The sequence below is a fragment of the Chiloscyllium plagiosum genome, chromosome 3, assembly GCF_004010195.1.
Source record: "Chiloscyllium plagiosum isolate BGI_BamShark_2017 chromosome 3, ASM401019v2, whole genome shotgun sequence".
In the NCBI taxonomy this organism is placed as follows: Eukaryota; Metazoa; Chordata; class Chondrichthyes; order Orectolobiformes; family Hemiscylliidae; genus Chiloscyllium; species Chiloscyllium plagiosum.
In genome coordinates this window covers 133,807,199-133,819,272 of record NC_057712.1, presented here as the reverse complement: position 1 = coordinate 133,819,272, position 12,074 = coordinate 133,807,199, and the positions used below count along the sequence as shown (strand labels likewise).

The 12,074-nt window shown below is 41.7% G+C and overlaps 1 protein-coding gene across 1 annotated transcript in view; it reads left to right on the top strand.

The window, feature by feature from the left end:
* Nucleotides 1-12,074, top strand: part of LOC122540182 (dynein axonemal heavy chain 8-like) — a 1,320,893-nt gene that overhangs the window by 351,877 nt on the left and 956,942 nt on the right. The gene's annotated exons all lie outside the window — the stretch shown is intronic.

Sequence of the window (12,074 nt, the reverse complement as noted above, 5' to 3'; positions counted from 1 at the left end):
CTCTCTGCTCATTCCTGAAGAAGGGCATGTGCCCGAAACGTCGAATCTTCTGTTCCCTAGATGCTGCCTGACCTGCTGTGCTGTTCCAGCAATAAAGTTTCAGCTTTGATCTCCAGCGTCTGCAGACCTCACTTTCTCCTTTATAGCCTGAAAACAGATGCTGCCATTGGAAACTTAGCTTTCCTGGAAAAGTAGAGCATGCTAATTGCTATCCTCCTCAGTTTGAGAGTTCATACTCACACTATGACAGGCATAAATGTTTGTTGTTTAGCACCACATAAAATAGATCAGGAATATATTGGATTGTTGCAAATTTTAAAATGGTTTATAACAATAAAGTAGAAACTTCTGGAAACAACATATCATATGCACGTTTATCTGTGGAGAAATAAATAACAATGTTTTATATCCAATATTACTCTTCCTTGGACTTGGGACAATAATCCTGGTTGAGATTTTGAAGTTAAATATTGTGTCAGGTATGTTAGTAATTGTCACTTCCAGCATTGTCTTGAGTGCATTTCCTCACAGGATCAACTGCTTTTTAGTTCATTACACATGCATGCAGATTGTTGCGCAAGTTGAACAAAACGTCATATGGATCAGGCAGCCGGGAAGTTCTCACCCTACTGGGTGAGGTTTTAAAGGCCATATGGATAGGTCTTCACTCAATACAGCTCGGCAACATCGCTGAAGCCTATTTTAGTCATCCCCATTCAGAGCACAAACACTGGCCTCAAGATTAATGAAACCTTGCTGTAGATTATGCTCCAGGAAAGAAGAAAGGTCCTCAACCCAGGGATGATAACATGGGGCTTTTCTATTAGAATTGTATGTCCAGGAGAAACCTGAATGACAGATCAGTTCCAGTTGCTTGCACAAATACTTGGATCCAATGCAAGTATAAGATAAACAATCTCTGAAAGTCTAAGTAGCATCATCTTCTCCCTGTAAACTCACGTTCATAAGGGTATCACTCATTCTAACTACACAGATGTATCATAGGGCAATTACCTGCAAACCTCAGCATCAGGTGAAAGATGTGTACTGAATGTCTGGCAGCTAATTTTTTTCTGTCACTGTTTTAATATTTCCTGGAAACTGTGTCCGTGATTAGTTGCTGTGGAGGGCTCAGGATCTGATATGGCCATGAATGCTCATAAAACGCTAATGCCATCACATTGAATCCTCTTTGTCCATTTGCTGGATAAGATTGCTAACCACAGGAAGGAGAGGCCCAAATCTGGCAGAGGGGAGTTGGATACAAATCACCAACTCAAATGAGGAGCTTTACAGATTACGGATCTGGCCACTCCTCTACCAGCAATAGGACTGCGATGAGAATTCAGTGATGACCATTGTGGTCTGTTCTTCTCAGATATGCTGGCAATTTTACACGGTAGTCCATATAAAGGATTGTGCATCTTCAACTAATTCACAAGATCATAGGAACAAAAGTAGGCCTTTCAGATTATCAAGCCTACCCAGCCATTCTAAAACATAACATCTCAATGCCATTTTTTTCATACTGTCTTCACACCTCTTAATATTACTAACCTCCAGAAACATGTCAATTTCAACCTCGAACTTACTCAATGATGACCTTCCGCAGCCCTCTGGAAAATTCCAAGGATTCACCACTCTCCAAAAGAAGAAATTCCTCCTTAGCTCTGTTTTAAATAACTCTTATTCTGGAGGTGTGCCCTGTGATTCTAGATACACCAACTAGGTGGAAACGTCATATCTATATCCATCCCATTATGTCCGGACAAACCTTGTAAATTCCAATGAGATCACCTCTCATTCTTCATATGTCTGAGGATTAAGAGCCTATCTTCATGAATATGTTTCAAGAGATAATCCTACTATCCAAGAAATTAATCTGGTGAACATCCAATGAGCTTCCTGTATGATATATCTTGCTTAGATAAGGAGATCAAGACACTAACCAATATTCCAGGGTCTGTGTAGCTGCTGCAAGACATCTTTAATCCTGTACTCAGATCTGTTTAAAACGGCGAGCAATATATCGTGTGCCCTCCTAAATACTTGCTACATATATTGTATGCCCTCCTAAATTCTTGAATGCTAGCTTTTATCTTCATACCAACATGTGAGAAGCATGTGACCTTCAACCTAATCCCATTTACCAGCACTTGGTCCATAGCCTTGAATATTATGAAGTGCTAAGTTCTCGTCTAGGTACCTTTTAAATATGTGAGGCAATTTGCAACTACCATCCTCCCAGCAGTGCATTCTAGACCATCACCACCTTCTGAATAAAAGCTTTTCCTCAATCCCCCATAAACCTCCTGCCCCTCACTTTAAACCTGAGTCTTAGAGATGTACAGCATGGAAACAGACCCTTCGGTCCAACCTATCCATGCCGACCAGACATCCCAACCCAATCTAGTTCCACCTGCCAGCACCTGGCCCAAATCCCTCTAAACCCTTCCTATTCATATACCCATCCAAATGCCTCTTAAATGTTGCAATTGTACCAGCCTCCACCACATCCTCTGGCAGCTCATTCCATACAAGTACCACCCTCTGCATGAAAAAGTTGCCTCTTAGGTCTCTTTTATATCTTTCCCCTCTCACCCTAAACCTATGCCCTTTAGTTCTGGACTCCGCCACGCCAGGGAAAAGACTTTGCCTATTTATCCTATCCATGTCCCACATAATTTTGTAAACCTCTATAAGGTCACCCCTCAGCCTCTGACGCTCTAGGTAAAACAGCCCCAGCCTGTTCAGTCTCGACCTATAGCTCAAATCCTCCAACCCTGGCAGCATCCTTGTAAATCTTTTCTGAACCCTTTCAAGTTTCACAACACCTTTCCAATAGGAAGGAGACCAGAATTGCAAGCAATATTCCAACAGTGGCCGAACCAATATCCTATACAGCAGCAACATGACCTTCCAACTCCTGTACTCAATACTCTGACCAATAAAGGAAAGCATACCAAACGCCTTCTTCACTATTCTATCTACCTGTGACTCCACTTTCAAGGAGCAATGAACCTGCACTCCAAGGTCTCTTTGTTCAGCAACACTCCCTAGGACCTTACCATTAAGTGTATAAGTCCTGCTAAGATTTGCTTTCTCAAAATGCAGTACCTCGCATTTATCTGAATTAAATTCCATCTGCCACTTCTCAGCCCATTGGCCCATCTGGTCAAGATTCTGTTGTTATCTGAGGTAACTCTCTTCGCTGTCCACTACACCTCCAATTTTGGTGTCATCTGCAAACTTACTAACTATATCTCTTAAGCTCACATCTAAATCATTTATATAAATGACGAAAAGTAGAGGACCCATCACCGATCCTTGTGGCACTCCACTGGTCACAGGCCTCCAGTCTGAAAAACAACCCTCCACCACCACCCTCTGTCTTCTACCTTTGAGCCAGTTCTGTATCCCTGTATTCCGTGAGATCTAACCTTGCTAATCAGTCTCCCATGGGGAACCTTGTCGAACGCCTTACTGAAGTCCACACAGATCACATCTACTGCTCTGCCCTCATCAATCTTCTTTGTTACTTCTTCAAAAAACTCAATCAAGATGGTGAGACATGATTTTCCATGCACAAAGCTATGTTGACTATCCCGAATCAGTCCTTGCCATTCCAAATACATGTACATCCTGTCCCTCAGGATTCCCTCCAACAACTTGCCCACCACCGACTTCAGGCTCACCAGTCTATAGTTCCCTGGCTTGTCTTTACCACCTTTCTTAAACAGTGGCACCACGTTTGCCAACCTCCAGTCTTCCGGCACCTCACCTGTGACTATCGATGATACAAATATCTTGACAAGAGACCCAGCAATCACATCTCTGGCAAATTACTGCGGATGCTGGAATCTGAAACCAAAAGAGAAAATGCTGGAAAATCTCTGTAGGTCTGGCAGCATCTGTAAGGAGAGAAAAGAGCTGCTGTTTCGAGTCTAACTGATTCTTTGTCAAATCCTTTTACCCTGTATTCAGCATTCAAATTCGACCTTCCAAAATGAATCACTTCACATTTATCCAGGTTCAACTCTATCTGCCACTTCTCAGCCCAGCTATGCATCCTGTCAATGTTTTGTTGTAGTCTGCAACAGCCCTCAACACTATCTGTAACACAACCAATTTTTATGTCATAAGCAAAATTACATACCCAGCCTTTACTTCTTCATCCAAGTTATTTATGAAAACTACAAAGAGTAGAGGCCCAAGAACAAATCCCCGTAGGATAACATTGTTCACTGATCTCCAAGCAGAATACTTTCCATCCACTACCACTCGCTGTCTTCTTTCAGCCAGCCAATTCTGTATGCAGACAAGCAAATTTCCATGCATCCCATACCTTCTAATTTTCTGAATGAGCCTACCATTAGGAATTTTATCAAATGTCTTACTGAAATCTATATACAACACATCCACTGCTTGACATTCATCAACTTGTTTCGTTACATCCTCAAAGTACTCAATAAGGCTTGTGATGCATGACCTGCCCCTCAGAAAGCCATGCTGACTATCTTTAATCAAACTATGTTTTTCCAAATAGTCATAAACCCTGTCTCTCAGAATCCTTTCCAGTACCTTGCTTCCCATAGATGTAAGACTGACTGGTCTGTAATTCCCAGGGACTTCCCTATTCCCCTTCTTGAACAGAGGAACAACATTCGCCTCCCTCCAATTATCCACTACTACACCCGTGGAAAGTGAGGATGCAAAGATCATCGCCAGAGGTGCATCAATCTTATTCCTTGCTTCCCGTAGTAACCTTGAATATATCTGGTCTGGCCCTCGGGAAGTATCATAGTTTCCCAGAATTTCCAGCACATCTTCTTTCTTAATATCAGTCTGTTTAAGCCTATTCACCTTGTGCTCGGTGTTCTCAGTATCAATAAGGTCCCTCTCAAGTGAATATTGAAGCAAAAAGCTCATTTAGGCCCTCCCCTTCCTCTTCAGGCTCCAGGCACAAGTTCCCTCCACTATCCCTGGTCAACCCTACCCTCTCTCTGATCATTCTCTTATTCTTCATAAGTGTGGAACATCTTCTTTCCTTACTGTAAAGATGTTTCATATGAAAAGGTACCTTTAATAGAGTGTGTTTCCTAATTTCTTGTGTCTCTCTCGATGGCAGTTGCTCTGCCTCCAATTTTCAAAATGCATACATTTTTATATCCCCAACATCAGATCGTCTCATTGGTTCAATGTTGGCACAACAATAAATTCAAACTCGATTGACTTTTAGTATCCTGAGCCATAATTTAATTTGATTATTAAATTCAAATTGTTGTCAAAACAGCAACCAACTCAGGTTCCATTTCACAGCCAAATGTTACATATTTCCAATTTTTCAGTACACTCTGAGACTGCTATCTTGTCATTTCACAAGTGCTTGTAATGTCTCAGTTCAGAATAGCATTCACTCTCTCTTAAAGGTGCAGTACAAACCTTCAACTTCATAACACTATGTCATATTTTTAATTGACTAGTCTGTGAGAGAGCTCTCCCAATTTTGACACTAGCCCACAAAGTTAATAAGGAGAACTTTGCAGAGTCAATAGGGCTGTTTTTGCCGTTGCCTTTTCTCATGCCTAGGTCAATTCTGGTTGGTCCACTTGGTTTAATTTCTTTCTTAATACTTCATAGCAATTGAATGTACTGAGTTGCTTGCAAGGCCATTTCAGAGGACAGTTGAGAATCAACCACATTGCTGTGAGTCTGGAATCACATGCAGGCCAGACCCAGTAAGGATTGTAGATTTCCTTCCCTGAATGACATCGGTGAGCCAGATGGGTTTTTCTGACAATTAACAATCGTTTCATCATCTTCAATAGATTCTAGATTCCCAATTATTTTGTATTGTGTTCAAATTGCAACATCTGCAATGGCGGAATTCCAATTTGAGTGCCCAGAATGTTAGCTGAGTTTCTGGATCTTCTAATAATATCACTCGACCATTGCCTTCACAATTGCTTTCAGCAAGTCCAAATATACAACATGCCAGCTCTACCCTCATCCACTGTTTGCATCACCTTTTCAAAAAGTCGATTAAACTTCAGACATGGGCTGCCCTTGGCTAAGCCCTTTTCACTGTCTGATCTTTACTTATTTTCTCTAAATATATATTTACCTCATACATCAGTTTTCCCACATTTGATGTCACGCTTACAGATCTGTAGTTTTCTGGATTATCCTTTGCCTCTTTCTTAAATAACAGTGTCATATGTGCAATCCTCCAGTCTCCTGGGACCAATCCAATGTTCAGAGAGGCCTGGAAAATTTCTGTCACTGGCACCCGTACCTCTCCCAGCAATCTAGGATCCATTCTATCTGGGCCTTGCAACTTCCCTACCTGGAGTGCTGCCAGCTTTTGTAGCATTTCTTCTTTATCTGTCACCTATACTGCTCAGTTGTTCAACATCCACATTTGCAACTAACTCTTCTCAACATGTTATGATTTGTAAAGACAGAAACAAAATATTAATTTTGTATCACTGCTTTATTCCATGCTTGTTCCTTATTGGCCCCACTCTATCCTTCACTATGCTTTAGCTCATAATGTGTTTCAAGAACATTTGACCATGTTTCCTCTTAGTCTGCCTTATTCCAGCCTTAGCCTCTCCTCTGTATTTGAAATACACTTTCTGATTTCTATTGCTGCTATTATTCCAGTACTTCTGAAATGCCTCATTTTTCCCCCATATTTTCTCATCAATATCCTTAGTCATCCAGAGTACTCTAGCTTTGGATATACTTTATTTATCTCTCATAGGTATACACTTAGCTTGCACCTTATTTGTCTCTCTTTTGAAATTCTCTCATTTTTTAATCCACTTTCTATCCACCAAAATGCACTTCCAGTCAATGTGTTGCAGTTCAGCTTTCAGACTACTAAAATCTTCCCTTTTCTAGTTTGGGATTTTAATCATTGACTGATTTAAAAAAAAAATCCTTTTCTAACTTAATTGAACCTTAAATGTTATAATCGTTATTTCCCAAATGTTCTCCCACTCTGATATTTTCCAGTTGGCCTGCCTCACTTCCTCCAATCAGATTGAGCACAGCCCCCTCCGTCGTATTCCAGAAAGCTTTACTGCATATGTTGCAGGAATTTCTCCCGTTCTGTGCCCGACACTTTACCTTTCTCCCAGTCTACCATAGGGTAATTGAAATCAACAACTATCATATCCCTACTTGTTCTGCAGATTTCCATAAAAAAGGAAAGGTGGTAGGGTGAAGGAACCTTGGATGACAAGAGATGTGGAACATCTTGTCAAGAGGAAGAAGGAAGCTTATTTAAGGTTCAGGAGGTGAAAGATAAGACAATGTTCTAGAGGTTTAAAAGGTCGCCAGGAAGGAACAGAAGAATGGATTTAGTAGAGCTAGAAGGGGGCGTGAAAAAGCCTGGGCGGGTAGGATTAAGGAAAACCCCAAGGCATTCTACATTTAGGTGAGGGACAAGATGATGGCCAAAGTGAGGGTAGGGCCAATCACGGATAGTGGAGGGAACTTGCACCTGGAGTTGGAGGAGGTAGGAGAGGTCCTTAATGAATACTTTGCTTTTGTTTCACAAGTGAGAGAAACCCTGTCGTTTGTGAGGACAGCATGAAACGGTTGATATGCTCAAACAGGTTGATGTTAAGAAGAAGGATGTGCTGAAAATTTCGAAAAACATAAGGATAAATAAGTCCCCTGGGCCAGACGGGATATACCCAAGGTTCCTACGGGAAGTGAGGGAGGAAATTGCTGCACCTTTGGCGATGATCTTTGCATCCTCATTGTCCACTGGAGTAGTACCATATGATTGGAAGGGTGGCAAATGTTATTGCCTTGTCAAGAAAGGGAATAGGGATAATCTGGGGAATTACAGACCAGTCAGTCTTACATCAGTGTTGGACAAATTATTGGAGAGGATTCTGAGAGACAGGATTTATGATTATTTTGTTATGACATGGCTGTGAACCCTTCTGCTAATTAAACCAAACCCTCAGAAAAAGCTCGCCGTGCTTCATAATCTGTTAAAGTGTCAGTGACAGAGAGCTCCCAAATTCCACTATTCCACCTGTTCTGGCTTGAACCACATTTCTTTCAATACTACTATACCATATTCCCGTACAGCAATTTCTGTTTCCAGTTTGCCATTTTTGTTCACTGCATTTACATATAAACAATTTAACTATGTTGTTGTCTCTTTCTTGCCCATTGGAAGGCAATCATCGCTTTGTTCACTGTCCACACTCCAGCCTTGCTTCACTACAATCTTCCCCTTCCCACCTTAACTCTTTGCCCTTATTGGTACTTCCAAAACCAGATGCATTAGTCAAATCCCTCCCTGCCATACACGTTTAGAGCAAACCCCAACTAGACTATTTGCTCTCTCAGGAGAAAGTGAGGACTGCAGATGCTGGAGATCAGAGTCGAGAGCGTGGTGCTGGAAAAGCACAGCAGGCCAGGCAGTATCAGAGGAGCAGGAGAATCGATGTTTCGGGCATAAGCCCTTTATCAGGAATGAGGCTTGTGGGCTAGGGGTTTGAGAGATAAATGGGAAGGGAGTATGGCTGGGGGGAAGGTAGCTGAGAATGCGATAGGTAGATGAAGGTGGGGGAGAAAGTGATAGTTCGGAGAGGAGGGTGGAACAGATAGGTAGGAAAGATGATGGACAGGTCAAGAGGGCAGTGCTGAGTTGAAAGCTTGGGACTGGGATAAGGTGGGGGGAGTGGAAATGAGGAACCTGGTGAAATCCACATTTATCCCATGTGGTTGCAAGATCCCAAGGCAGAAGATGAGGTGTTCTTCCTCCAGGTGTCAGGTGGTTTGGGTTTGGCGATGGAGGAGGTCCTGGACCTGCATGTCCTTGATGGAGTAGGAGGGGAAATTGAAGTGTTCAAGCCATGGGGCAGTGGGAGTGGTTAGTGCCGGTGTCCTAGAAATGTTCTTTGAAACGATCCACAAGTTGGCGTCCTGTCACCCTGATCTCTCAGCCAGGAGATTAGTTCCCTTTCCAGGTGAAGTACACCTCTTCTAAACAGATTTCTCTTTTCCCAAAAGTGATCCCAATGTCCCCAAAATCTAAACCCATCCCTTCTACTCTGTCGCTCAAGCCATGTGTTTACCTGTTGATCTACCTTTGTCTAAATAGCAAGCTTGTGGCACAGGTAGCTTAAGTCACTTTGTGATTTTGTACAAATGCATTGGCCCATGGTCTTGACAATAATATAAGGTAAATAAAAAAGCTAATATTTCTACCCATTTAAAGCACAACAATTCAACCAATTTGAAAAACGCATTTGCGTTTCACAATGAATGAAAAGTGCTCTAATAAAATGATTCCTTGTCATCAAAAATGTTCAGATTTAGTTGGCTTTGTCCACGATTTATAAGCCTTCTTATCTTAAACTCATCCCTGCCATTGTAAACCTTCCTCCAGTCCAAAATAAATGCTAATTACGTCTTTTTCCTTCTCATTTAGCCAATTTTATACCCAAATTTCTACTTTTAATTCTGTCAACTGTAACTTTGGTCATAGACATATTATCTGGCACTTTATTGAATGACCTTTGCAAGTTTGTCTACACTACATCAACAATTTTACCCATGTCTACCTCTCTGTTACCTCACCAAAAATGTTTCAGCAATTTCATAAAATGTAGTTTGCCCTCAGTAAATCCATGCCACTTTTCCTTATTTAATCTGCATTTGCTCAATTGATTATTAGTTTATTCCCAAATTATCATTTTTAACCTGTCCCAACATATGAGGTTAAAATGACAGATTGGTCATTGTTAGGATAGTTGCATCGTCTTCTGTGCTTTTTGTTTTGGGATGTAACATGTGCAATTTCCCAGTCCTCTGACACCTGTGAAAAATTATGGCCAGTGCTTCCCAGTTTCAACCATTATTTCTCTCAGTATTCTTGGATGCATCTCATTTCACCCTGGTGATTTATCAGCCATTGATATAGTCAGTGTAACTACCACCACTTTATTACTTTTAAACCCATAATGTATCAAATTTATAACGTTCCTCTGGGACACCATTCCTACTCCACTCCCAACACCTCCCCACAATCTCCACTCAATCTACTGTCAGTCTACTGTATTCACTGCTTATAATGTGGTTTTCCTCTACATTGGAGAGATGACTATGATGTGGAACACCTATGTTGCGCCCGCTACACAATATGTTGTAACACTTAAATCCAGCAAAGAAATTGCAAGTTTTTAAAATTTATTTGTGGGATTTCGGCACTGCTGGCTGGCCAGTATTGGGAGCCCATCCCTATTTGCCCTTGAGAAGTTGGTGGTGAGCTGCCTTTTTGAATCACTGTCAGTTGACCCACAATGCCAGTAGGAAGGAATTTCCAGTATTTTGACCCAACGATTGTGAAGGAATGGGTCAAAATTTCCAAGTCGGCGTGGTGAGTGGCTTGGAGGGGAACTTGCAGGTGGTGGTGTTCCCAAGTACCTGCTGCCCTTGCCCTTCAAGATGGATGTAGGCGTGGGTTTGGGAGGTGCTGTCCAAGGACCTTTAGCAAATTTCTGCAGTACACTTGCAGATAGTACACACTGCTGCTAATGAGTGCTGGTGGTGGAATGATTGAATGTTTGTAGAGGTGGTGCCCATCAAGAGGGGTGCTTTGTCCTGGATGGTGTCAAGATTCTAGAGTATTGTCGCAGCTGCACCCATCCAGGCAAATGGGGAGTATTCCATCACACTCCTGACTCTAGGAGTGTGTCAACTACACTGAGTTGACTCCTAATAGTAATAAGTGATAATATTGATTTAGTATATTTATAATATTAAGAATATTTATTTATTTAACACAATTAATAATATAATAACAAAAATACTACAAGCTAACAATTAATACTATAAATCTAAATAACTACTTTGTGGTTCAATTTAATTCTGGATGATCATATACCACCACATTCACTCTCTCACAGACTTGTACCCATTTGCGCTCAAACTCACACACATACACATACTCACACTCTCTCACACACACTCATACCCCTCACAAACACACACACATACAAGTTTATGGGGTGGATTTGTGCTTGCAGAATTACATTTTATTTTGCTCAAAAACTGCAAGAATCCATGAAAGGTTCTGTAAATCCCTTTCTCAGAAATGAATCAGTCTGAACATGGGACACAGACAGCCTCACACATGGCACCTCACACATAGAACATAGAAGAATACAGCACAGTACAGGCCCTTTGGCGCTCGATGTTGCGCCGATCCAAGTCCACCTAACCTACACTAGCCCACTATCCTCCATATGCCTATCCAATGCCCGCTTAAATGCCCATAAAGAGGGAGAGTCCACCACTGCTATTGGCAGGGCATTCCATGAACTCACGACTCGCTGAGTAAAGAACCTACCCCTAACATCTGTCCTATACCTACCACCCCTTAATTTAAAGCTATGCCCCCGAATAGCTGACTCCATACGTGGAAAAAGGTTCTCACGGTCAACCCTACCTAAACCCCTAATCATCTTGTACACCTCTACCAAGTCACCCCCAAACCCTCTTTTCTCCAATGAAAACAGCCCCAAGTGCCCCAGCCTCTCCGCATTCGATCTTCCTACCATACCAGGCAACATCCTGGTAAACCTCCTCTGCACCCGTTCCAGTGCCTCCACATCCTTCCTATAGTATGGCAACCAAAACTGCACACAATACTCCAGATGCGGACGCACCAGAGTCTTATACAACTGCAACATGAAATACAACTGCAACATGTTCTCTGATATGTAAATCCCAGGACTACTTTTAAATTACATTCTCAAGAAAGGTCTAACTTTTCTAACAATAGGTGCCATCTCATCTCAGCTCAGGCAATGCATTAAGCTGTGAGGTCTGTTTGTGTCCCAATGTTGAATTAGACTGGTTCTATTTCTAAAGTGGGATTTACAGAGTTTTACATGGATTCATGCAGTTTTTGAGCAAAATAAAATATAATTCTACAAAAACGTTTTCACCCTACAAACGTGTATGTGAGCACGTATAGGAGAGACAGTATGTGTGAGTGCTTGTGATAGAGTGTATGTATATATGTGTGTGTGTGTGTG